Source organism: Malaclemys terrapin, chromosome 25 (genome assembly GCF_027887155.1).
Source record: "Malaclemys terrapin pileata isolate rMalTer1 chromosome 25, rMalTer1.hap1, whole genome shotgun sequence".
Taxonomy (NCBI): domain Eukaryota; kingdom Metazoa; phylum Chordata; order Testudines; family Emydidae; genus Malaclemys; species Malaclemys terrapin.
In genome coordinates, this window is record NC_071529.1 from 8,693,091 (window position 1) to 8,719,566 (window position 26,476).

Below are 26,476 nucleotides of genomic sequence, written 5' to 3' on the forward strand. Positions count from 1 at the left end.
TTGCCTAGGTGGATGAGATTCCGATCTCCTACATTAAGGGCCTCAAGGATTTTGCTAAATCCATACTAGCATGGATGGACACCTTGTCAGACGTCCTTTCCTACAGTATTAAAAATCAACACAACTGGAGCAGTTCTTAAAAAAAGTTGTTTCTTAACAGACATCTTCTTTTAGGCTGCTTTCATAGATGTAATCTGCTTCTTTGCTAGAGCTATAGTGTGCAATGTGATGTTCTGAAGATATGTGGCTCTCACCCTGGAAGGCTGATGACCAGAAAAAATAGCAATCACAGAGTTTGATGGGTGAACTCCATAAGTTGGGGGTGTCCACTCTATGGGTGAAATCCTGACCTCACTGAAGTCAGTGGAAGTTTTGCCATTGATTTAAGTGGGTCCAGGATTTCACTATACCTCAAATGATCCAGGGATTTTGATCTCCTCAGAGAGGCAGAACAGCACCAAACTAATAGAATTCAGAGCAGTCTGCAAAGCCCTGGTTCTGTGGATTAAAATCAGCACATCCTTATTATGATACACAATAGAACAGTCCTGGCCTACCTCAACAAGCTGGGAGGCATCCGATCCTCATGTCTCCACAAAAAAACAACTTTTATTCACCGTGGCAAAGAATAATCTCTACTCAGTTAAGAAGGTTTTTGCACAGGATCTAATTCTGCATACAAATCCATACAGGCTAAACTTAGTCACGCTTTTTAAAGACAATATCTAGAAGGTAAAAGCTGCTTTGTTACATGATTGCTACACTTCTATAATGATCCATTAAGAAGTTTAATAACACCGCTTCCTTGACTAAACAGATTAAACAAACCCACTGTTCTTAAAACATATAAACACTCCTCGGATCTGGTACCATTCTAGCATCATTCTATCCTAGAATTCCTCCAGAATGGTTTATGGAGAGGACGGATCATTAATTCTCTATAGTCCAGGTGTCTGCTTTACCAAGTAACCTACAAAATTAAAGACCTATTTAAAAGAATTAGGCTCCAAATCTAAGTAAGAACAGAAAGGGAATTCCACATAGTGATGTTTGATGCACAAGTATCCTTTCTCTACTTTCCCTCTTAAGCTTAGGAATATCATCCTGTACAATATGATTGTCATCTTGGACTTTACACAAAAGAAAAATCTTAGCCTTTTTGCACATCAGTTGCATTTTGGTATGTTCAGATAGTCACATTTCAAAGCCTCTGGCTATATTAGACTCTGTCAGACTCAGCTGGTGGGTGGCACTATCTTGATTTTTTGAGTTCCATCATTGCAAGGGGATCAATGGATGCCCAAACCTTCTGTGTTGCTGTCCCAAGGAATTGGGACTTGTTTCCTGTGGGGCTTATGGCACAGCTCACCTTTCCTCAATTTTAAAGGTCAAAAACATTACTCTTTTAGATGTGATCGAGTGGCTAGAGAATGGGGCTAGAAACCAGGACCTGAGCTCTAATACTGGCTCTAGCATTGACTGACCTTGGACAAGTCACTTATCCTCTCTTTGCTTCAGTTTCCCCAAATGGGGATATTTATACCTATCTCATAGCAGGGTTGGGAGGCTTAACTACCTAATAGTTGAACAGTGCCTTGAAAATTGTAGAGTACCGAGTAATATATTTAATCGCTCTCAGGCCCTGGGTAGGATTCTCCCTATTGCAATGCATGTTATAATAATTTGGCCATTTACGTGCAAAGAATATTAAACATAAACAGAACACAAGATTGCACTGTGAAGTGACTAAAATAAATTAGATTACTTAACGATTTAGCATTTTTCGTCGTACACTTCAGAAAGGGTCTCATACTTAAAAATGGTTGGCCTTCTTTGTCTTCTGATCCCGAGAGGGGGGAGGGGGGACAACTGGAGATGTGAAGACCTCTTGAAAGCTGTAAGTTTATGAGCTGTATGTTACTTATGCCCCAGCTGAAAAATCTCTGGATAGAAAATGTGAGAGACTCACTTTACATGCACTAAAAAAACATCTTTTCCTATCCTGGGTTTCCTGGACATGGATTCTTACCCTTTATCTGAAATGTTATTATTGAATAAACTGCTACAGCAGCAGAAATCACACTTACTCCATTGAAAATTAAGAAATTTACAGTATAACAGGAAAAAACAACATAAAGGGCTTGCCTTTGCTAGGAAAGAATGTGTGTGTTCTGATATGTGTTAGCATCCTAGTGTTGATAAGGTAACTTGTAGTTTTAACATGTTAGCAGATCAAGGTAATACCTAGGGAAGAGCCTATCAGGCTAATGAGTTAAAAATGCAATTTGCCTTGTCTGCACTAGGATTTTAACATGTTAAAAACCAGGGGCAGATGGCACCTCCCAATTAAATGGGTGCACTTTGCTAAACTGCTGAGGAGGGACTGACCACTTGCAGCTAAACTTTGTGCCCTGGCACTACAACCCTAATCCTGGCTGTTTGAGGAAGGGAGGTCCCGGTGGTGGTGGCTGGGGGGAAGGAGTTCCTGGAAAGCAAGCAAGCCCACTCCATACCCACCGTACAGCAGCGGCTCTTCTCTGGGCATTGCAACCTGGCGCATGGTGTCGCATCACCGCTCAGGTTTCGCTTACTCTTGGTTTATGTGGATGTGGATGATCATTGGAAAGTATTGTGTCAGGGCCTCCACTGTGTGACAGATAGGGTAGTGGACAATCCTTGTGGGGCTTTTGCACTGAGCCTAATAACAAGCGCCCTGGCTCACCTAGTTTCTTCAGGGAGACAGTCTTTGGGGGAATTGCTAACAGGTTATGCGCCAACAACAGGAAAAAACACTTTTGATTTTCTTGTAAAACCAACAGGACAGATGCTGGAAAATATTCAGGGACACATGGTCACCCTAACTGCAGGAACCCTCCTGCTTTTCCATCTCCCTCTTCTCTGTGTTCCCCAGCTCAGAGCTGTGTGCTGTAACATTACAGTCACTCCCCAGATTTTCCTTCCCCCTTTGGGCCCTGAAGTGGTGGGATGGCATATACTGGTGTTTATCAAACCCAATCTCAGCTCCAAAATATCAGAGACATTTTGTCTTCAGAGGTCTCTGACTCTGAGGCAAATGTGGTTCCTCTACCCTCAGGAGCCGACAATGCTGAGAGCAACAGGATCCCCCCTTTCTTGCCATCCTTCTGCATGACAGGGGCATTTACTCCCCCTCCCCATTTCACACAGTATCAGCATTCACAGCACTGTGGGGCGAGGGTCAGCTGTGTAGTTTGCCCCTGATCTAATTCAAGCATGAGGGTGAGTGAGTTGGGGGAGAGGGGGGGCTGATCCAGGTGATGGGCCCTGCCTGGTTGCCCCATGCAGCCCTCCCCCTCCTTCCAACATCTCCGGGAAACACAAGCAGAGGCAGGGACAAGCCGAGCCACCAGCATCAATCACCCCTCCCGCCCCACCCCCTGCTTCTGACTGACACCCCCTCGTCCAACCACACCGGCACATGCCCTCCCCACGGCCAATGGGAAGGGAGGAGGGCGGAAGATCCCCACTTCAAGGCTGGTTGAGCTGTGCAGGTAGGTGCTGGGATGTGGGAGCAGAAGCTGGAGCTGGTGCAATCGGGGAAGGGGGCAAAAAGGGGGCTGTGAAGCGACGGGCCGGGGAGCACTGGGCAGGGCAGGCAGAGGGGTGGCGGTGCAAGGCAGTGGGGGGGCTGTAGCTTTGCAAGTGCATGTTGCCGGGAGAGAGGGAGCGTGTGGCTGGCAGAGGGACCGATCACCCCCTATGGTGCTGCCATAGACAACAGGCCAAGTAGTGCTAGGAGCCCCAGTCCTGCAACTTTGTATGAGGAGTCAGTTGGGCTGGGGGGGCTGGGGGTGGGGGGAGGGCCAGAACTTTGTCTGATCGCCTCTGATTCCTGCTGCTCTGCGATGAGCCCAGCGGCTGTGCCTGTTCCAGGCAGGCAGAGAGGAGCGATTGCTGAGAGCTAATTCACCAGGCCAAGGCGGGGGGAGGGGGAAGAAGGAGGAATGATTATTGCACAGCCAGAAAGTGAGTTTGGGTTGGGGGGGGGGGGGGGGCAGGAAGAAAGGGGGGAGAGAGCATTCACTTTGAACCCAGACATTGCACGCAAATACCAAGGGAAAGATCTGCAGCTGCTCGGTTACACACAAAACGAAGAGATATTTTGTTGCATTTGCAACAATGGTGATGGCTAAGCGAGCAGGCCAAATGCTGGGAGCTGCTGGAGCAGGGCTGGGGTATCGGGCAGGGGGCATCCGCAGGGTGGGCCGGGAATGAGATCTAACCTGGGCCAGCCGCCTGCTGAGATCCCGGATCGCCTCCTTGCAGGTCGGATACACAGGAGGGGGGCTTGGGGGTTTAGACAGGCTCTGGGTTGGCGTCGTATTTGAAGAGGGTTTCAAGTGCCTGGCGCAAGGACAGTTTATAACTCCCGAGCTGAACCGTGCATTTGAGTTTTCAGGCTATTCATCCGTTGTGGCCTCTCGTCGGGCGTTTAGGTTTTGTTTGTTTACTTGTGTTAAGGAAACAAAATGACCACAGACGTGCAAAATCCCAACGATCCCTAAGGAATTTACAGGAGCAAAAGAAGGCGAGAAGGAGGCTCTGGCACTAACATGGCAACGCGCCACAAGAAGCAAACCTGGCATAGAGTCTGTAAAGACTTCAGATACTAATTTGTAGGAAATGAGAGAGAAAATATTTGTAGATTTCCCCCCCCCCATTTTTGCAATCCTCCATTTTATCCAAACATTTTTAAAAATGGCAAATTCCAGACTCTCAAGGTGGGTTTCTAGAACAATTTCAAACAAACAAAACCACATCAGAAATAACCATATGACTTTTTTGTTGTTGTAAACTATTGCCCTCCCCCACCCGCGAAGTCCTTATCCTGAAAAATAAATGTATTTCAGTGGATGGCAGGCATTTGTAAATGTGATATGAAATTAAGTGATTAAGGTGTAATTTAACATGGAGGGAATTTCCTAAAATGGGATTTTCATAAGAGCCTAAGGGAGTTAGGTGCTTAAATACCATAAATTTTTACATTACTTTGATCTCTACCTGAATCATTAATCTATATAGTGTGCAGATTTTTGTCTGTACTTTCCAACTGTTTTGTCCTCCAGAAGTTTACAGAGTTGTGTCTAGTTTTCCAAGTATAATTCTTTACACAGTTTGTTTTGTGTGTTTGCTCTGTAGTCTTCCTTTCTGGGGTAAGGTGGTGATGATAAATCTATTTCTTCCTAAATCCTGATTATTCCCCCCCACCCCCAAGGCAAGTTGTTCGTGAGCTATATTTCTTTCACCTAATTAATTTGTTTTTGTTACAGATACCAGATTTCCACTTCTTCAAATAAGAAAGATTTGCAGAACTACTAGAACGTGGTTGGATCTGGAAAGATTAAGAGTCCCTTCTGAACTGCCCCAGACACTATGGATTCTATCAAGATGTCCTGCAAGGTAGGACCTGTCATCTCTTCATTTTTATAATGGTACATTTTTTTCAGAGTTGTACTCAATACAGAAATGCCTGAATTGTGAAAAGCACCGTGGTATCTGAAGTCTTTGTTTAGAATTCTGATGGCGCTGTTTATTCTCAGGAAAGGTTTAAAAAACAGGACCCCTCTGTCACTTCCATGAGAAATATTTAACCAGAAAATGGAGATCCAGGAATATAGCTCAAACAAAAGTTAACTTTCCATATCTTCTTTTTGAGGAAGAAAATCATTTATCTAAAATTGGAAAAATGCAATAACGTCTGGTGTTTTATTTTATTTTAGGGGTGTGTGTGTGTGTGTGTGTGTGTGTATTTTTTAAGTGTGAATGTAATCTTTTAAAAAACTATTAATAACTATAATTTTAGTTAAGTATTTCAGGATCACTCCGCATGGTACCAGAAATGCTATATCAACTCTTGACACTTTGAACTAAGCATAGCGTATTTGGGTGGTCACTGTATGTTGTAAATTCGTAGTTAGGTAGTCCCGGCGGAAATATCCTGGCAATAACGTCTGTAATATTTTTAATAATTTTACAGAATTAGTAGAAATTATTTTCCAGAGTGTAAATCAACTCAGTCTGAAAAAGCTGATAAGCAGGACAGAAAATCTATCTGGAGATTGCCAAATGCATTAAAATTGACACAGTGTCTCCATATTGCCAACGCCACTCCCACTGTATGAAGTTATAACCTGCTACTACCAAGTCTTTTGATTTTGTTTGTCTTTTGTAAACACTTGATAGGGCTTGATGAGGGGAACACTTTATACATAGGCAGAATATTGCTGGGACATTTGAAACATTTTAGAAATAATAAAGACTGCAGGGGAATGGAGCACATCTACTAAGTCCCATCTTGTTTAATCTAAGGCCTGGTCCCCACTTAGTCCGGACTTTGGACTAAGGTACGCAAATTCATCTACGTTAATAACGTAGTTGAATTCGAAGTACCTTAGTCCGAACTTACCGCGGTCCAGACGCGGCCGGAAGTCTCCCCCCGTCAACGCCGTGTACTCCTCTCAGCGAGCTGGAGTACCGGCGCCGACTGTGAGCACTTCCGGGATCGATCCGGGATCGATTTATTGCGTCTTAACCAGACGCGATAAATCGATCCCAGAACATCGATGGCGTGCCGCCGGACCAGCCGGTAAGTGAAGACTAGGCCTAATACAGCCCCCATTACTCCACTTAGTGCAGGATTGATCCTAAAGGTATTCTGTCTAATGCTTTGTTCATCCTAGTTTTAATTGACTTATTAAGTGGAGCTTCCACTGCTTCAGTCTGACTGATTTCACTGTTAGGAAATGTTTCCTGATATTCAACCTTTTTTTTTGCCTCTTTAGATTTATCCCACTGGTCCTAGGTTCCTACTTGATTCTCCCCAAAATAATATATCTTTGTTGTGTATGCCCCTCAAATGCTTGTATATGGCTGTCATATTCTCTTTGCTCTGCTGACACGGATCCTGGTATTGTTACACGTGCTTGTAATTCCCACAGAGTTTTGCATATGCATGTCAGCATGATCTAATGTACTCAGCATTGGCCCAGGAAATCTAAAATTCTAATCCGTAGTCTTCTGCTGAGTCACTGTTTGGGATGGGTAAGTCACTTCAACTCTCTGTGCCTTGTTTCGCCATTTGTAAAATGAGGATAATACTGATGTGCCTGAAAAAGGGGTTGTGAGGATTAGTTGATATTTGTACACTACTTTTTCAAAGCGAAGCATTATATTAGTAGTTTTGATTATTATAATGTCAGGATTACAATGTGTTTGGCCAAGTTGTATGCATTTAATAAAAATAAAAAAGGGCAACAGTCATAAAAGGAGAAAGGGTCACAATCCTTCCCCATACTAAGCCTTTTTCTTAGTTGTCAAGAAAGCCAACAAATGAATGACCCTGCCTTCAGTGGGATTGCATAGGGTGGAATTTATAACAAGTTCTGTTACAGTAAAATAGTTTATCCATTCATATGGATATTGAGACAAGTCTACACTAGTGATTGATCACCAGCTGGTCAGCATAACAGTATAGACTCCTATGCTGTTGTTGACGTTGTAAATACATACACAAGATAAAACCCTAATACTATTTACACCTCTACCCCGATATAACATGACCTGATATAACGCGGTAAAGCAGTGCTCCGGGGGGCGGGGAGGGGGGCGGGTCTGCGCGTTCTGGCGGATCAAAGCAAGTTCGATACAACGCAGTTTCACCTATAACACGGTAAGATTTTTTGGCTCCCGAGGACAGCGTTATATTGGGGTAGAGGTGTATTTTAGTTCTCTGCTACAAGTTTTTGGAGGTTGCCGCTACATTTTAGCAGTGTGATTTCCCTCCCTCCTCCACCCCCACTTCCAAGGTGCTGTGCTCCTGTAACTTCTGTTGATGGGAGCTATAGGTGACCAGCAGCTATGAAAAGCAGGCCTAGATGTGTTTGAAAATATATATTGAAAACTAGGTAAGAGTTTGCCATAGGTATTTAATGCACTGTGATGCCTATATACAGATATCCTGGAACACCTTATAAAATGAAATTTAGTCAGCCTTATGTCTTGAGTGTGATGTAATATGAGAAGATTCTGGTCAGTTTAATTGCTGATATTCAGGGCCCAGTAGGCCTCAGTGAAATGGACAAACTATGTTGGCTTCATGCTGCAGCTTGGAAAAGTTATTAAATAGCACCAGAGTTAAGTAACCTGAGCTGTTCTTGGTGGCTGAGAGAGAACCAAAAAATGGAGGCTATGGAAAGGGTAGAGTAATGAAGGCAACCTCCCATCACTAGAATCATGAGGCTCTGGGGTAGGTGTAAGAAGGAGAAAATTAATTTCTTCTGCCTTCCAGTAGTCAGAAAGGTCTGGGTGAGAGGATGTGTTTGAAGCAAGTGGTTCACATCCTCTGGCTAGTAAGCATTTGATAATGATAAAAATATAGCTCTTCAAGAAGGATACAGGCACAGCATCTTGTTAGGACTTTCAGCACATTCCCAGCATTTTTGGAATGGGGCTGGGCTTCACCAAGGGGATATCCTTGCACTTTACTGGGGGGAAGCGGTGTCCCTGCACCCACTTATCTTTTGTGTTGCTGCTGGCTACTAGTTCTAGTTCTCAGCTAGTTGGTGTCTGATAAAGCTTTCGTGTCTTGTCATTATTGCTTTATTCCCTCAATAAATGATAGGTTTCCCTAAACTTGTATTGAGATATCACAGATTATATGCAATGATTTTGCATTAATGCAAATGTGAGTGCAGAAGATGAGGTCATCCTTAAGCACAGCGTCAAGTCTAGTGTAGCTCCTTATGTGAGATTTCTTATAGTTCATACACACATGACCTCAGGAGGGAGATTTAGTCACACAGAACTTGAGCGTCTTGTCCCTGACTCCCAAGAGCAGCAGCAGAAAGAACAAATTGTGGTTGAGGGTGGGAGAGAGACACAGGTTAATAGGGTAGAAGACTAGGAAGTGGAAACTGATGGAAAAACAGTGAAATTGGCCAGTCTAGTTTTATTGTTTAATCAGAGTGACCTGTTAAAGATAAACCAACAGCGTCAATTGTGAAAAGTAACAGACTTTTACAACTATTGTTGTTAATCTAAGGGGTTGCTAGTAAAACAGGGAAGACTTCTAGCATATGAATCTTTATTAACCACTGAAGGCTGTCACTGTCTCGAAATTCCCAGATTTTCTGTTGCCTCAGAAGATGAGAAAAAGCAAAAGACATTATTTGTAGAAAGTCAAATCAGTTTAAAAAAAAAATGTTGCTATTAGCCTGAGGCAGGGGCTGTAGTCTCCTTTTGGTAAGGATAAAGAAGTATTGGAAGACTTTCAGCTACTCTTTTTCCTTTTGGGCTGGCTACTCCAGGCACTTTCTTTTAACAGATGAACTACGCTCCATTCCTGTTAACAACTAGCTAATGCTTCTAAACCTTTTATATGCTTTCTAGCACATGTGCAGCTCCACTGTTGCTACCAGAAGTGGAAGCACTTGTGTAGAATGGATGCAGATACGTTTACCACTGTATCATTTTACTCTACAGAACAGGATTAGGCAACATCATGGTTAAAATACCTGCCTGATGTCTACGCTAATACTTCCACCATTGTCAACATCAGTGGAGCTGCACTGGTGCTAAAGAAAGAATACAAAAGTTCCTAGTGTAGATCCACCCTTAAAAACTGAAAGCATCATTCCCATAACACAACTAGCCTTCACCTTTCTGGTGTCCCAGGTGGCAATGGCTTTACATTTGGTGCAGGATTACGTTTTTTTCTGGCGATCCAGTTGAAGAAAATTGTTGATGCCTGTGATCCAACGGAGCTGGAGCAGAGGGGTTTGGGGTGTGGGAGGAGCTTAGGGCTGGGGCAGAGGGTTGGGGGGTGGGAGGGGTCAGGACTCTGGGCTGGGGGTGCAGGCTCTGGGGTGGGGCTGGGGATGAGGAGTTTGGGGTGCAGGAAGGGGCTCTGGGTGGGGCGGGGCCTCAGGGCTGGGGCAGGGGATTGGGTTTACCTTGGGCGGCTCCCGGTCAGTGGTGCAGCGGGGGTGCTAAGGCAGGCTTCCTGCCTGTCCTGGGATTGCGCTGCGCCCTGAAAGCGACCAGCAGCATGTCTGGCTCCTAGGTGGAGGCGTGCAAGTGGCTCCACGTGGTTCTCGCCCGGTGGCACTGTCATTTCCCCCCCCCCCCCCCAGCTCCCATTGGCTGGCCCATTGTCAGTTAACAAGTATAAAAAGTGCTTATATAGGTATAATTAATTCCTGTACAGCAGGGGTGGGGAATCTCCGGCCCACGGGCTGGATCCGGCCCGCTGCTTCTTTTCATCCGGCCTGCGGCAAGTCTCTGGGGGCTGGACGCCCTGACCTTGGCATCCACCCCCGCAGGGCTAGGGCTGGAGCTGTGAGCGCCAGCTCGCCACCATGTGCCTACGGCCCCTAAGCGGAGGGGTGATCAGAGAAGCTCTGCATGCTGCCCCCAGTGCTGGCTCCGCAGCGCCTATTGGCTGGGAACCGTGGCCAATGGGAGCTGCAGGGGCGGCGCCTGCAGGTGCAGGCAGCACGCACCACGCAGAGCTGCCTGGCCCCTCCGCCTAGGGGATGGACATGTCAGCCATCTCAGGAAGCAGAGCAGCACAGAGCCAGGGCAGGCAGGGAGCCTGCCTTAGCCCTACTGTGCTGCCAACCGGGAGCCGCCTGGCCAGAGCCTGCACCCTCCACACCGTCTCCTGCACCCTAACCCCCTATCTCAGCCAGGAGCCCCATCCTGCACCCAAGCTCCACCCAGAGCTTGCACCCAGACCTCCTCCTGCACCGCAACTCTCTGTTCCATCACTGGCCCCACCCCAGAGCCCACACCGCCAGTCGGAGCCGCACTCCAATCCCCGACCCCAGCCCTGAGCCTGCTCATGCACCCCAAAACCCTTGTCCCCAACCCAGAGTCCCCTCCCACACCCTGAACTCATTTCTGGCACCCCCCCCCCCCCGCCCACCAGAACCTAGGGAAGCCCCAAGCCTCCGTGCCCACCCGCAGGGCTGGAGCCGCGACCACTGGTTCACTCCTCTGCAGGAGGGGAGCCCCAAGCCTCCGCGCCCCCACTCCTTGTGGGGCTGTGTGTGGCCACCGACTGATTTGTGATATGCGTCAATGGCCCATGCTAGAAAAAAGGTTCCTCACCCCTGCTGTACAGGAACAGGAATAAGCTATATGTTATAAGGCACCTTTTATGCTGGTTATAAAATCACATAAATGTAGGGCTGGAAGGGACCTTGAGAAGTAATCAAGTCCAGCACCCTGCACTGTGTAAGGTCAGGTAAACCTAGACCAACCCATTACAGATGTTTGTCCTAGTCATTTTTTTAAAACCTCCAGTGATGGGGATTCCACAACCTCCCTTGGAAACCTATTCCAAACTTAACTACCCTTATAGTTAAGTTTGCCCTAATATCTAAACTAAATCTCTGTTGCTGGAGATTAAGTCTGTTACTTCTGTATCTACCTTCACTGGACCTGGAGAACAATTGATCCACTTTCCTCTAACAGCCTTTAACATATTTGCAGACTGTTACCAGGTCCCATTTTAGTCTTCTTTTCTCAAGACTAAAAATTCCCCTTCTCCGGTATTCTGGGATTTCACCTGTCCTCCAGGAGTTGTCAAAGATTGTTTTTGCTGGTTCGTTAAGTACTGTAGGATGAATTTCAGAAGGCCCTGCCGACTTGAATACATCTAACGTATCTAAATATTATTTAACCTGTTCTTTCCCTATTTTGGTTTGCATTCCTTCCCCCTTGTTAGTATTAATTTTGTCAAGCATCTGGTCACCTCTAATCCTTTGAGTGAAGACTGAAACAAAATAGACATGAAACACCTCAGCTTTATGGATATCACCAGTTATTAGCTCTTCTTCCCAGCTAAGTTGAGGACTTATACTTTCCTTTGTCTTTGTCTTGCTCCTAATGTATTTGAAGAACCTCTTCTTATTGCCTTCTGTGTCCTGTGCTAGGTATAACTCATATTGTGCCATAGCTTTTCTGATTTTGTCCCTGAATGTTTGTGCTATTTTTTTGTACCCCTCCTTAACAATATGTTCATGTTTCCACTTTTGGTACGATTCACTTTAGATTTTCAAGTCCTAAAGAGCCCCTGATGGAGCCATATTGGCTTCTTACTGTTCTTTCTATCTTTCCTTTGCATCGGGGTAGTTTGTAGTTGTGCCTTTAATATTATCTCCTTCCAACTCTCCTGAACTCCTTAGATTTTCTTCCCATGGGACCTTACTACCTGCTCCCTGATTGTATTAAAGTCTGCTTTTTTTAAAGTCCATTATCCTTATTCTGTTATTCTCACTCCTTCCTTTCCTTAGAATTAAGATTTTCATGATCACTTTCACCCAAATTGTCTTCCGTCTTCAGATTTTCTAGCAATTCCTCCCCATTGGTCAGATTCAAGTCTAAAATGGCTGTCCCCCTGGTTCCTTTCTCCACTTCCTGGAATAAAAAGCTGTCCCCAGTACATTCCAAGAACTTGCTGGAAAATTTGTGTTTTGACACATTACTTTTCCAACAGATGTCTGGGTAATTAAAGTCCTTCCCCTCCCATTACTACCAGGTTTTGTGTGTTAGAGATTTCTGTAGTTTGTTCTAGAAGTGCCTCATCCACCTCCTCTTCCTGATTTGGTGGCCTTTAGTAGTCCCCTACCATGACACCACCCCTATTTTTTACTCCATTTCTCTTTACTCAGATTCTCAATTGGTCTGCTGCCACCTTCTTTTGGACCTCAGAACAAGTATATATATTCTTGATGTATAATGCATACCTCGTCCCTTTTACCCTGCCTTTCCTTCCTGAAGAAGCTGTATACCTCTAGACCAGTATTCCAGTCATGAGACTTATCTCACCAAGCCTCTGTGATGCCAGTTAAGTCATAATTTATCGTATGTACTAATACTTCCAGGTCTTCCTTGCATTTGTGTATAGACAGCTACAGTGTTGAGTAGATTCTCCCACTGATTTCCCTCTTGTAATTTTTTGTGTCCTCAACATCTAATCCCCTGTTAAGGTTACTTTTTTTTTTTATATACTGCATCTATGGTAGGGGTCACACTGGTATAACTATGTGGTGGTAAAAAAAAATCACACCCCTAACTGAAATAGTTTTACCAGTACAAAATCTGTGTGTAGACCAGGCCTCAGAAAAAGGGTTCTTCTGATTGCTCACTAATGACCCATCTGCTCATTTAAGAAGCATCATTGATAATTAGCACTTGTACAGTGCTTTGAACATGTCAAGCACTGTATAGTCATTCACTCCCAACTGTCCTGTGAGGTAGCTAAGTATAATCAACTTACAGATGGGGAAACTGAGATGCAGAGAGGTAAAGTAGGATAGGGCGGTGAATCAGTGGTGGAGTCCAGAGTATAACTTAAGAGTGTGATTATTGGTCCCAAGCTAATTTCTGTATAACCCGCTGTCTCTTGATGGGTTCTGGAGGTCCATCTTCTACACAGCTAGTGGTATCGTAATTACGATACAGGGTTCACTGCAAATGAAAATATGCACTAGGATCCCGATCCTATGATTTCTTAATGTTGAAAGTTAAGCATGTGAGAAGCCCCATTGAAGGCAGGGGCTGTAGATCCACATTAAAGTTAAGCATGTATATAAATGTTTTCAGTATCAGGGTTTAGTTGCATACTAGCAGGTACCTTATTTGTGCAGTGCAGGGGGCTGTTGTAGTGGCCCATATGGTAGTGGATTTTACAGTGTAGTTATACAACACACAGGACCTGATTCTCATTTTGCATTAAGGCCCCTCTACACTGCTCTAGCAGTGGGTATTTCATTTGCAACTGGAGCGGAAGAGGGTTTCCCCACATAAGGCCAAATAATCTAGCAGTGTAATTGAGAATCAGACCTGTAAAATATGTTTCTAAGAGTCTGGTCCTTCTAGCATTAACTCATTATAAAAGTGTGAAAGATGTAAATGCAGGAATTGGCCCTTAGAATCCTCAGCTGAAACAGATTCATTCTGAAAGTTCTAAGCAGAGTTAAATTTAGCCCCTGACTCACCTCCCTTCCACGTCTCTTACGTGACCCCTAGTCCCACTTTTTAAATACTAAAAGAAGTGCTCCGCAAAGGGTAGATACCTGCTTCTCACTTAACTCTGCTGACAGCCTTCTCTCCAAAGGTTGCTCCCACCCCTCGCTTCAGATGCTGATGTATGCCACTTCCGGGCCTGAAGCACAATATGGGAGCCAGCAAAGTACAGTGGCAGGATGCTTCAGGCACATGGATGGAATGGGGGCTCCAGAGACAGCAGAGATGGGTTAAAATTGGCTCATCCCAAGAGTCATGGTCCTGTTTCCTAGCACCCTGAAGCTTTTTACACAGCCAACCCCTTCCCTCCCCAGCAGTTCATCTGAAACACAGGAAACTAGTCATTTTTTAAGTTACCTAGTCTCCCCCATTCCTGTCCGTCCCCCCCCCCCCAGAGATTATTGTATTCTTTTATGTTTTTATTATTGTAGTGTTTAAGAAATGAATAGAACACCAGATAGTGATTTCAGGAATATCAAGTCTTTGTTTTTTCCTGTTTCTGCTGGAGATCTCTTGGAAATTCAAAGACCTGAGGAGCTTTTTCTTTCCTTAATTGAAAGGTCAGGTAATGAATCTTTCAAAGAACTTCATTCCAACTGTTTGGCAGGCATTTGAACTAAATAAGTGGTATCAAAACTAAACAAGCTCAGCTCCTCCCCCAAGTTTTAAACAGTGACTAAAAATAATTTCCTCTGTCACTCAGCTTTCACTTCCTTAATAATTGTGATAGTACAACTAGTTTATCAGTTGACTGCCTATTTTTTTTTCCTGGAAGACACTATAGGGACAAGACCTGAATATCATGTAAAAACCAGCAGGGATTTAAAAATAAAATAAGGCTTTCCTTGGACATAACATGTAAAAGGATGGGGATGGGAGGGAAAATCAATTTTTTTTTTCTTTTTGGGTCACATTTAAGGAGTTAACAAAGGCCTCATTCCTTCAATCAGAGCCACATGGGCAGGCCCTTGCACCTATGTGGAGCCTCATTGAAGTCAGTGGGACTCCATGCGGGCGGAAGAGTGTACCTGTGTGGATATGATTAAAGTAATAAGGCCCAAAGGATTAGCCAGTTTCTAAACCTAACATTTTATTAAAATATCAGACATGTGGTAGATGCTGTACAAAAATATAGGAAGTCAGAGTCTCTGCCCTGAAGCGTATAGACTTTTTATAAAGACAGCAGACAAAAAAAGGGGGGGAGGGGTGAGACACATGAAGGAAACAATGCATAAAGAAAATAGTCTGGGTGATAAATATGGCATTTAAGAGACCTGTCATTTAAACTATATAACACTCTCCCCAGCGCCCCTCTACTGAGGTTGTTTGTTTTTAAAATAAACCTCTTTAATATTTACTAATTTTAGCTTTTGTTTCTTTTTCTATTTGTTAACCATGCCTTTTGAAAATGTTGTTTTCCTATTTTTAACTATTGCCTTTCTTCTAAGTTTACTATTGTGCCCTTTTCTGTTTTTTAAATGTATTATCCTCACTCTCACTAATACACTCTCTCTCTCTCTCTCTGACATGTGACAAAGTGACACAGTCCAAATTCTGTTCTAGAGAAATCTCCCTCCCTTCCCTTAAATAGGAAACTGTTTAAAGAAGCTTTGAATAAGTTCTCACCAAAAAAAAATCTCTAATATGCCTTTCAGGATTGCTGCACTTACTTTTGCAGAACTAAGTAAGAAGGGTTTTGTTGCAGTAGTTCATTTTTGCCTGTTGTGCAATTTTTAAGGTAGTTGTATAGTGTTGTTTCCTATAGTACATGTTTACTTTCAATCAAGATAAAAACGTATCACGTAGTAGATATATTTTGATGTGATTAAGGTTCAGCTGATGTGTATTTGAATCAGCATCTGTGCAGCACACCAATCTTTGCTTGAAATTGCTTAGCTCACTCGAGGAACACCTCTCTCTTTTATACCAACAGAAAACACAGTATTGAACTAAGACTGAACCTCAGCAACATTTATAAGCTGCACTATTTTGAGCTTCTGTATTACTATAGGAAACAGTTGTTACACACTGCAGGTCTTCTGTGATGGCTTTTTTTTTTTTTTATTTTAATGACTCTGTTCTACAATGCTTAATGGTTTAGTCACAGGGCACATGTTGCCATGTCCTAATATTTTGATAAGGTTATGTCATTACATGCTGATGCACCAGCATTGCAGCATGATGTTGTGGTGCCTGCAGTTCATCCCTGCAGACACAGGTGGTCCTACTAGTAGATTTGTTTAGGGCAAGGATAGGCAACCTTTGGCACGCGGCTCGCCAGGGTAAGCACCCTGGGGGGCCGGGCCGGTTTGTTTACCTGTCGCGTTGGTAGGTTCGGCTGATCGCGGCTCCCACTGGCCGCGGTTTGCCGCTCCAAGCCAATGGGGGTGGCGGTAAGTGGTGCGGGCCGAGGGATGTGCTGGCCGCTGCTTCCCACCACCCCCGTTGGCCTGGAGCGGCAAACCGCGGCCAGTGGGAGCCGCGATCGGCCGAACCTGCGGACGCGGCAGGTAAACAAACCGGCCAAAGGTTGCCGATCCCTGGTTTAGGGTGTTTTAAAACATTAAGGTTGCTAAGAGGTTCATGTGACTTGGAATTTTGCTGAAAACTGCAAGTTCAATTTCCTGTTCCAAGCAGTACTTTGTATTTACAGAAGTACTATATTGGCCTTGCTACAGTCCTCCTTTGGAGGAAGAATTTCTTTTGGGATGGATTAAGAGTCTTTAAAAATCTCGCTCTTGTTGGTGTATAATTTTGGTGAATGCTTGACTGAGTCGTTAGAGTCCCCGGTGCCAACAGTGCATGCGGTGTGTCCCTGGGACTGTGTCTCTAAGCTACAGGCTGGGCTACCCTGGGACTGTTCTAACTGAGCTTGCAAAGAACTGATGCCTTAAGAGAGCAGGGGGTTATGAGAGGACTACACTTCCCAGCACGCTCTGCGGCCCCTGCAGACCCGTCCCTGCTCAGGGCTGCTGTTCTGAACAGGGCGGGCATGCGGCGCATGCGTGTTGGAGGCACGCCCTCTGGCGGCCAGCGGGTGCTCTGCCCGGGGAGCAGCCGCTTGCGCTGCAGCGTAAGTGGCGCCTGACTGCACCAGCAGGACAATAGCGCTGGGCTGTGCGGGCCCGGGGCCAGGCCAGGCCGTCCAGTGCCTGGCTCCACGGGCCAATACTGTGATCCGCAAACACTCCCCGGGTTCGTCCCTGGGGGCGCGGGCCGGGCAGCCGCTCCGGCCCCGCCAGTACCGCCCCGCGCGGCTGCTGCATGGCCCGGCGCCGCAGTGCCGCGCGCGGCGGCCGCCGGCTGCTGGTTCGGGAGCGCGCGGCCCGCGCACTCCGCCTGGCGGCTCTGCGGGGCCCCCTGGCTGCGGGCAGGCGGCGCGGGCGCAGTGCGCTCGGCGGCCGGCGGGGGCGCTGCGCATCCCCTCCCTCCCCCCCCGCCCGGTGCATTCTCCGATTAAAGGGAGGGGGAGGGCAGAGAAGGAGCCTGGCCGCCATTTTCCGAGCAGCGCCGCCGCCGCTCTCACCCGGAGCGGGGGGGAAGCACCGCCGCGCTCGCTCCGCCGCCGCACCGCGGGCGGAGAGCGATACAGAGCGCCCGCCGGTCCGGCCCAGCGCCCGCGGACAGGCGAGGACCCGCAGCCGGCGGCTCCAGGGCGCTCCCCGAGCCGGGGGTGGGGGGGCAGCTTCTCCCCCCGCCCCAGCCCGGGCTGCAGCCGCCACCGCCGCTCTGCACCCGGGGAGGGCGAAAGAGGAGAGCCCCGTCCCCCGCCGCCGGGGAAGACCGAGCGGGCCCGAGCGGGGGGAGGAGCCGGGGCTGCAGCCGGGGCTGGCGGTGCTTGTGCCGGCTGCGGCTCCGCTTCTCCCCTCGGTCGGCGCTTGTTTGCAAACTGCGCCCATTTTGTGCGGGGCTGAATCCGCCCGGACTGTGCTCTCGGCTCCATCACGTGGTAGGTGCCGCTGCCGCCCCGCTCCCTCTCCCCTCCGCCCGCTGCCCTTTCTCCTTCCCTCCCTCCCTCCCGCTGCCCCTTTGTTACTGCAACTACCGCCGGCCCCGCGGAGCCAGGCAACTTTAAATGGCTCCTTCTCGCTCTGCGCTGCTCCCGCCGCGTGCATGGGAGGGGAAGAAAGGGGGGCTCGCTTCCACCTTCACCATCTGCGACCGCGGCTGCCTCGGTGCCCGGCGCCGCCGCCTCTGAACGTGTCTGATGTGGGTTTCTTCCAGTCCCGGCCTCAGCCCGAACTTCTCTGCCCGGCTGCTGGCTCCCGCCCCGCACCGCTCCCCTCCCCGTGCCAGGCACGGCCGGGCTCGGGGCTCCTGGGAGTGTGTGTCGGGTAAAGTACTCGGGGTCACTAGCGGATCTCTCAGCCAGGCTCCTCCGGGGGAGGGGAGCGTGTGTGGGAGGCAGGGTGGGGGGGAGAGCAGGGGCCTGACTTTGTTTTCGCTGCTGTGCTTGGTGCCTTCCTGGTGGAAGTGGCTGTATTTTGGTCTGCTCTGGCTGAGCCCTGCACGTTAAATCTCCCTCTGTAGGGATCTCTCCTTGTGCTAATGTCTCTGTGTATTTCGACTCCCTCCCCTAGTGCGTGTGGCTAGCAAAGTACTGCGGATCCATTGCGTGGAGGTGGCGGCGGCGGTGGGGAGGAGGTTGGTTTGATGGCGCCACTTTAAATTGAAATCTTGCACAAGGGCTGGAGCCTTTTGTGGCTTGTTTATAAACTTGAACGACCGCGTATGGAACGTTTCTAGCCCGCTTATTCGAATGCGGCGGACCCCAAAGTTCCAAAATCGAGTCCTGCATTGCCGCCCCCAGTTCCATTCACACTCCCCGCCCGTGTGTGTTGCCATCTCTGTCACGTGGCTGGCAGTCATTGTGGTGTGGTGTGGTGTTGCTGCTTGTACCGTGTGTAACATTATATCCTGGCTTTAATCTGAAGTCTGTCCTCTCAAAGAAGCCAACCCAAAGCTATGCCTTTGGAAGAGACCAAAGGTGATAGGGGTGTTTAAGATAAAAAGGAAAACAAAAAATAAAACAAAAAACGGAGTTTTCAAGTAAACAGAAGAAAGTTGCATAATCTCCACCTTGCATAATTTTGCATGGGGAGCTTGTCCCTTCACAATAACATTAGAGCCAAATGCACAATTCAGTATGAAAAGTAGTAGTGGGGGTATGTGTGTAAACGTCTGTCACCCTCTCATGGTTTTAAATGCAGAAATTGATTTATTTATAAGAGGTTTGTGTACAGGCCTTCTCTTCTACCCATTTAGACCATACAGTGGTCTATTTTCTGACATGGATTTGATCAACTAAACTACAATAGTTGAAAGTTTGGGTTGCGTGTGTCGTTATTTTTAATTTTGGATTGGTGAAAATTCTTTTCATTCTTTTCTAAACAGTAGCATATAAGTTTTTAAACACTATTCTGTTCATGACTGTCTGATAAGAGGTTTAGAGCATTTGTGGTGCTCGATTACAAAGAACTTGCTTAGCATTAGATTTGCTATGGATCTTTTTAAAGGAACTTCTTTGTATCTTCCGTAACAAATTTGCCCATTCATGTTTCTACAAAAAATTAGGAAATAAAATAAATAAGTATATCCCCATATATTTATTTATCTCATAGAACTGGAAGGGACCCCGTAAGGTCATGGAAATACTTTTTTTTTAAATTGGAGCATAGTCTCCCCTGCTAATAAAATCTATATACATTTAAAGTTTGGCCAGTTCGTTTATATAGGAGCTTATATACACCACCAGTCTGAATGGCAAACAGAATTGGAATTTTCCATAAAACTGGCCATGGTACGTGAGGAATTGCTGTGTGTGTTTTGGATTTTTTTTGTCTGACCACTACATTTTGAACAGTTTGGGCCATTTTCTTGCTAGCAGTTACATCACATCATGTGATGTGTGCTATGATGTGTATTTCTAAAAATAAGACTAGGTAAAAAGCCCATCCTCAGGGAAGTTAAAATGTGTTGTGAAATTGGGAAAGTACTTTAGTCATAACACTCTTTGACTAGTAGTAAGCTAACTTTTCTTTCTGGACAATCCAGTTGATATACTAGTATAATTTAAGCACACCCACTTCCCCTTCATACCCTGTAACTTCTTAAAATTCAGATTATCTGATTTTCTCCCCCCCCCCCCCCCCGCATATAATTACTTCTTTAAAGATTTAAAAAAACCCACCCACCATTGTTTTCAGAGGGGAATGTATAATTCCAGTTACCCATTGTGTATATTCTCCCCTTAAGCCCTCCCATACAACATGGGAAAGGTATTATGGGTAGTGACGATGCCTTGTAGACTCTTAACCACAAATTTATTAACTTAAATATAAAAGATGTTGACCTCTTGACTTTTTTTAATTTTTTAATTTTATTTTTAAGATGAGTAGTTGCCTGACTTGATAGTGGGACCTCTTAAGGTAAACTACAAGCAAAGCCTAATTTGGGAGAAGGGGCTGGGGGGAATTTTTTTCCTTAACTGTACCATTGCAGTGGGATCACTAAATCCATATTAGGCCCTGTCTACGCTGCAAACTAAGTCCCTATTACGGACTTAATTACAACGCAGTTAAAGGTGACCTGGAAAAGGGGGAAGGATGGAAGTCTTATGTTCTCTCATGCTTTTTTTTATTATGTGTAAAGAATGCCAAAAAGGGGTGAGAGAACTGTTTTTTTTATTGTGGTTTCTGTAACATTTTTTCAATACTAAATGCAAGCAAAGTCCACCCTGGAAGATTATGGTGGCCAGAGAATATCACAAAAGTTGAGTAGAAGTCAAACAATTTTTGTAAAGGAGAAGTGACTTTAATCACAGTTTTAAAACTGGGTTTGTTAACACACATAATTCCAACACCCAATGAACACTTTGGACAAAGCATGTCTTCGGAGTTTCAACACCTGATCCTTTCATTTAAGAGAACTGACAATACATATGCTTTGTGTTTTCCCCCAAGTAGTTCACCAGCGAAGCCAGGGAGGATCAGGCTTGATGGACTAATAAGGTAAATAAGAAATAAAAATATATTCAGGCATTCTTCATGCTTGCATCCTAAAGGCAGGTGGATAATGGAAGCCACATCAATGTTGCAGGGATTGCGCCTTATACTTGAGAGAGAGATAAATAAATAAAAAATTTTTGGAAGGTGTGCAAATTAAGTGTTTTGCTATCATGTACTTCAGTGCTGTCTTACCTCCCACAAACTTTTTTTTTTTTTAATCTATCAAATCCTGCGTGGCTATGTGATTGGGACAAGCTGTTGCATCAGCTGGGCCTTAGATGACAAACTATCATTAAGTTAACTTTTTTCTGGATATTAGGTAATGTGCTGGCTCAACCAAATAATACATAGAGTTTCTGTGTATGGTTCTTCATGTTCAGAGTTTTTGTAGTCTCATTAAAAAGTGTCTCAACACTTGGATGATCAGAATGGCAGGTGATCTGTGAAGTACAGTTTCCTTTGTTGTATTTTATAAATAACATTTCCTCAGTCATAAAGTCTTAAAATACATTGTGTATCTGGAATGCACGTCCAAAAACTTTTATTAGAATTCTTCTCCTCCCCAAAAAGAAAATCCTCTCCAGACTCCTGTACTATTGTTCGGCTGTATGGTTAAGGATGTAATTTTGAACTGCTTTGTTATACAGTTAGGAAAAAGGCTTCCTGTCTCTTCTCAGTTGGATAAAGAGTTGCCACACATCAGGGTCCTGGTGATGCAGTTGTTTAGTGTATTATGCCATGAGTATATTCTCTTCAAGGTACATTCAAACTGAGACATTGGGGTGGGGGACAATGCAAATAGCTTACTGCAAAACTGTTCAGACTCCAAGAAGAGATGGAAAACATAAACTTCTCGTAACTTGTTCCTCGGCAAACAATAATTTAAGTTTAAGAATAAAAGCAGAAAATTAAAATAGAAGTTCTGATGGTTAAGGAGGTCTAATACTAAAGAGTGGAGCTTGGGCACTGCTCTATGTGAACCCAAGATGAAAATATCTTACTTTTTTACACGATCAAGAACAAACACAGAGATTGGAAAAAGAATAGCTGTAACAAATCTAAAGAGAGGAAAGGGTACTTATTACAGGTCTGTTCAGACCTGTTTGACCATATCTTTGACCAAGCTCCTCAGTTTAGACTTGTTGCTGCAGAATTACTTTTTCCCTCTCCACCAGCTCTGCGAAGTGTTGAGAGTGGTGAAAAGTGTTTTGTTTAAAATAGCTTTATTGAAATCTGTTTCTTTACTGAAAACTGATCCAGACTTTAGTCAAGCTAGTAGCATGAAGTCTGTTATGAACTCTGTAGTAAGTTATACCAAACTTCATTGAGTCCCCTTCATGATTTTTATGCCCTCTCATTGAGGCCTGCAGTGACATAGCGAAGCAATGAATATGAGTGGAAAAGTTCTGTTCAACTTTCTTTATTTATCTGCCTTAGAAATGAAAAGTGACAAACCAGTTACCACGTGGTAACTGTGGCTTGTCATTCACACACTGTAGGTTCCTTTTATTAGAAGAAAGTGCTTAGCAGCCTAGCCTTGGAATTTACTCTCTGTTGTTGTTGGATGCTGTGATGGAGATCCCCCTGAATTGCTCTCTTCAGTGTGAGATCCTGAGCAGTTATTAAAGCTGAGACCTATTGGCTGTCTGGCAGCAGTTTGCTAAATTTTGGATCGTGGTCAGGATAATGGGTGTACTGGATTATTGATTCATTATAGAATAAGACACTTAAATGCCCAAAGAGAGGTTGTATAGTTTAGTGGATTGAGCGTGGGGCTAGGAGCTTGTGTGTTCTAGTCTCTCTGCCACTAATTTTCCATGTGACATAGGGTAAGTGACTTCAACTGTTTCCTCACTGGTAAAATGATGAAAATATGGAACTCCCTCCCAGGGGTGTTAAGGTTTAGTTAGTTAATGTTTGTACAGTGCTTTGAAATGTGTGTCTGTCATAGACCGCTTTACATTTTGGCAAAATATTGAAAGTTAATGTTAATATTTTGACCCTAGCACTATCTCAAAAGAGCATGAGTTAAAGGCGATGTTGCTTTAACTGCAGCTATAGAAATATGTACAACAAATCTGAATGTTAAAAAAAATTAAGACTTTTTGTTCCTACTTACCTTATCTAAGTCCTGAGTTCAAGACTCTTTCCTTGGCAAGTTGCCCAGAATATACCTAAAAGTACAGGAAAGCTCTGTGCATTGTGGGTTTGTGGTGGAGTTTTCTGTGGTAGGGAGAATGCCAATCTTTCCAGTTGTTTTGTAAATACAAGAAGAGCTGAGTTTTCAGATACTTCGTTTATACTTAAAGCATTTTTTTAAGACCATTCTGTTGCTTACATTTCGCTTTTCCGTTTGACTCTTGAATGCGGCTTTGCTCTGAAGAGTGATTCCCTCATCCCTTTTTAAAAGAAGGATAATGTTGGGGATTCCATATCAAAGACTTCATATCAAACTAGGTCACTTTGCAAGTAAAAGTTAATTCTTGTACATAACTGCCAGACTGCAAACTTCCTCTGGGAAGTGATCGTCAAGCTTGCTTTTTCCTTTTTGTACATCTTTTTGTCTGTAATTAACTTTGTGTAGACCAAATTATGCCATCAGTGACTCCGGTGCAAGCCCTGTTGAGTACAGAGGAGGATAGACAGGTATGACAGATGATGCCATTTGAAGACCGGAGCTGCATAGGTGCCATTAAGAACATAATCTGTTTTTTAGGATCACTATTATTACTAGTGATGCTTGAGTAGGAAAGAGGCTAGGTTGACTTTCAGACTCAAGAGTTCATTTGCAGGCTTGACTCCTTTTATGTGTAAACTGAGTATGCACAGTCTCAAATTATTGAGGCCCCACAATCTAATTATTAGTCACTTCAGAGCAGAGCCACTCTTTACTATGAGTGTTTTATAACCTTCCATGAAAGACTTAAATCTCAGCACTCATTAGAAGACACTGGTCCTTTAAATGTAAATAAGGGATGTTGTATGCATATTATAAGTGTCTTGGTTTATGCATAGATATCTACTTTTAATATCTTGACTGCCAAAAATCTTTGGGAGATCTGAGATTTTTAAAACGATAGCATTTTACAGCATGGCAAGCAGTTTGCCTATCATATGTGATGGTACAACTAGTCCATCCTATGTGTTGTCCCATTGTTTTCTTAATTAAAGCTTTTTGAGAGTTATACTTGTAGGAAAGATGCTTCTAAATTGGTAATCATTTTCTTTCCCAATTACAGAATGTTGAAAGATGACAAGATATTCTTTCCTCCTTTTTAGAAAATAAATCCCCCCCCCCCCCCCCCAAAAAAAAAAAAAAAAGTATATCTAGGGTTCTGGACTGAGGGCTTGTTTTAGGAAAGAAGTCTTAGCATACAAGTTTTAAAGGCCTACTTCTAGGCCTTCGAGTTTGAGGCTTAGGTTGTATTCTTTCAGTCACTGGTTCGAATAGCTCTTCTATTCATATATTTGTAAAAATATTAAATATTGTCTTTAATCATGTACACAGTGCAATCAACCTTATGTGCACCTATAATCTAACCTACCTTTTTTTTTGTTTTGTTTTTTCCCTGGATAAATTTGAGATCACTTCTCACAATGGGTTTTTTCCCCTCTCAGAATTAATCTGTCAGTATTCATATTTAAACATTGCCAAAAGTATGGACTGCTGTAGACCAGTAAGACTGGTTTCTGCTCTGAGAAGCCTACAGTTTGGGCATAACATGGGCCCCTAAGAAGTTGAGAGGTAGAGGGGAAGCAAGAGACATTTATGTAGCACATGAATGTGAGGTTATTTGATTTTAATGTATGTTGCGCTCCTGTGCATGTAAACTTCTTAGTCTACAGATATTGCTAGGTTTAGGCTTTTGTTTGTGCATAGTGGAAATCTTGGCTTTCCATCACTGACTCCCATTCCCAAGTAAAGTAAGTGGATTTTGAAGAGTAAAAGAAGATTTCCTGGTGAAGAAGTTAGGGAGTAATATGGGAAAAGATGGAGGCACCTTGTGGAAGGAGGCCTCAGGCTGAGCATGAAGGCTAGTGAAGTTTGCATGTGGTTGGACAGAAGATGAGGCAAGGCAGGAAGAGGTGAACTTTTGCAAGTGAAGACCATGAGTTTAAAATTTTGATACAGGAGCTGCAAATCCTTCCGAGGGCTTCTAGCATGACGATGGATGATATGGCAGGGAAGGAAGATAACTTTGGCAGCAGAGTGTTGGATACATGGGAGAGGGATTGTAAGTCAAGTAGGAAGAGATCGCAGTAGTCTGGATAGCAGGTTACCAAGATGTGGATCAGGGTCTTGATGAATTGGAAGGGGCAGATTTTGGAAATGTATAGAGGAAGGACTTAAGGCATGTCTACACTTAAAACACACTTTAGTGAAGACACTACCTATGCGAACGGGAAGGGTTCTGTTGGTATAGATCAGTGGTTCTCAAACTTCGGTATTGGTGATTGCTTTCACAAAGCAAGTCTCGGAGTGCAACCCCCCACCCCAATAAATTAAAACCCCTTTTTAAAAAAAAATGTATTTAACACTATTATAAATGCTGGAGGCGAAGCATGGTTTGGGAGTGGAGGCTGACAACTTGCGGGCCTCCCCATGTAATAACCTCATGACCCCTGAGGGGTCATGAACCCTGGCATAGATACTCCTCCACCTCTTCCATCATCCTAGCACTGTCTACACTGGGGATTAGGTCAGTTTAACTGTGTCACTTGGGGTGTGGATTTGTCACACCCCTAAGTAATGTAGTTATACCAACCTAATGTCCTAGTGTACACCAGGCCTTAGTGGGATCCTGGATATATCGGAGGGGGGAGGGTAAAGGGAGGAGTTAAGGAGAGGAAGGAGTCAAAGACTTTACCAAGGTTATGAGTCTCCATGATGAAGGGTGGGAAGAGGTGAATTTATTTCAGCTGTGTAGGATTTGAGGTTGGGGTGGATCATCTAGGAAGAGTTGTTTGTAAGATAGTTGCAGGATGGAGAGAGTGGTGATTCAAGTCATTAGAGCAGATCAGTAACCAAAAAACTCCAACTTCATTAACAGAGTTAAGGTTGCCCAGTGATATCTTATGTCTTCTAGAACATTGAGCTCAGCTGAACACAAACTCTGAAAACCAGGAAACAAAGGGCATAATTTGAAGGGGGAACAAAAATGGTGGGGGGTATGGAAGTTTGGGGGAGCAGAGCTTGAAGCCCCGTATATTCCCCACTGCACAGCTATGACTCCCTTCTTTCCTCCTTCACTGCTCTAACCCCTTTTTCCCCCCAGTTCTGCTGCTTTGAGAGAGAGGGTGAGGCTGGAGACCCTTCGCCACTGCTGGTAGCAGCATGGGTAAGGTGGGGGAGTTCTGGGTTCCTTACCCTTGTTTGGGGAGCAGTGGAGACATGGGAC

At 44.7% G+C, this 26,476-nt stretch overlaps 1 protein-coding gene across 6 annotated transcripts in view; it reads left to right on the forward strand.

Annotated features, from left to right (window-relative positions):
- Positions 1–4,058: 4,058 nt before the first annotated feature.
- The window catches only part of KANSL1 (KAT8 regulatory NSL complex subunit 1), a 183,002-nt gene continuing 160,584 nt past the window's right edge, over positions 4,059–26,476 (forward strand). For 2 of the 6 annotated variants that reach the window (XM_054014301.1, XM_054014307.1), the window contains exon 1: positions 17,563–18,019. The gene's annotated coding sequence lies outside the window, so the exon portion shown is untranslated. Of the gene's footprint in view, positions 4,761–5,309; positions 5,440–17,562; positions 18,020–18,175; positions 18,280–18,312; positions 18,405–26,398; positions 26,417–26,476 lie in introns of those variants that run through there. The other 4 variants (XM_054014303.1, XM_054014306.1, XM_054014305.1 and 1 more) reach the window with 4 other exon arrangements.